This window comes from Habropoda laboriosa, unplaced genomic scaffold (genome assembly GCF_001263275.1).
Source record: "Habropoda laboriosa isolate 0110345459 unplaced genomic scaffold, ASM126327v1 scaffold5, whole genome shotgun sequence".
Lineage (NCBI taxonomy): Eukaryota > Metazoa > Arthropoda > Insecta > Hymenoptera > Apidae > Habropoda > Habropoda laboriosa.
Genome location: NW_017100161.1, coordinates 3688406 through 3689839, shown reverse-complemented (window position 1 = coordinate 3689839; position 1434 = coordinate 3688406).

Below are 1434 nucleotides of genomic sequence, written 5' to 3'. Positions count from 1 at the left end.
ATGACGATGTTTGTTGGAAGAGAGAGAAATCATGTCGTTCGACGGTTTTATTACGGCGTTATTAGCGATATTGAGGGGGAGGGGTGAATGAATGGGTGATTGAGAGCGTTCGACGAAAGCGAAGGAGCGAATCGTGCCAGAAGAATGAAAAAAAAAAGAAGAATTATCTTATCGACGAAAGATACTGCCAGCAGAGGAAAGACGAGGATAAATATTGTGATAGGAAAGTTACTTAGTCTTCGCGACAGTACTCGTGTCAAATAGAACCTAATTGGAGGTTGTTAAAATTAATTGATCGCATTGACGTAGATTAATATGTCTCCAGGATGAGAAGAGTTCATTTGGTCGATAACGAAGAAGGGTGGAGACGCGAAGGATAAGAAATTGTCAAGGACTACCGAGATAATCGAGATCTTGCGTAATTGTCTTCTCGAGTGAACACTAATCCCATTGACAAATGAATTCTTCATCCCTGTCGATTAATTAAGAAGGCGTTCACCTACACACACACCGACACACCTAGGAGACGCGTCGTTCATTTTTCTTCCTGTGGACGTCTTTCGTTTCGGTTGGCTCGCGGTCGCGTTACGAAATTCCGTCTTACCCGCGCCGGAAGCGTATAAATCTTCGGCACGATTCGCTTCCACAGGTCTCGGTTAGAGATATTACCGCAAATTGCGATGTTTCGAGGGAAATAAAATTGGAGGGCGGATGAATTTGACGAGATAAGGGGGAATTATTGCGACGATATTACGTTATTGAGCAGGAGATGAATCGAAGCGTGAAAGAATGTGAGAGAGAGAGAGAGAGAGAGAGTGTACGACAGTTCATGACTACTTGTCGCGTCATCACTGGTGTGCCACTATTCGATAAATAAATTTTATTTACTTAATCGACCTAGACGTTTCTACACTTGGCGTAGCAATCGATAATACACGTTGACTTCCTTTTTTTTTTTTTGTTGCGATTGGAGTCCTGTGAATCTCAAGGGAGAATGATCTAGCGAGAGAATTCGAGTATTCCGAATGAGACAGTTAAAAAATCCTCCCTTTCATTCACCGGTCTCCGATTGAATGAATGTGATACGCAGTGAATCGTCAACTTAAACATATCTCTCCGAAATAAGACAGACAATTAAATGTTGTTATATACATGTTTTACTGAATATCATTGAGACACTTTTTCTATCACCGTTTGCGAAATTCATCCAAACATTAGTTGAAACCACACATCGAAACGATCCCATTCTCGTCCCAAGAAAAAAAAAACAGAAAAAAGAAGACACCACCCCCGTCGTTAACGAAATTCAATCGATCATTCAAAACTGTTACACAGGCGATCTCTACCTTTTTTCTTCTTTCGGACGCAATTATTCCTTCTTTCTGTTTCTTTTCTTCCCTTTCAGCTCTCTCGTGGAGTACAATAAATGGTCCC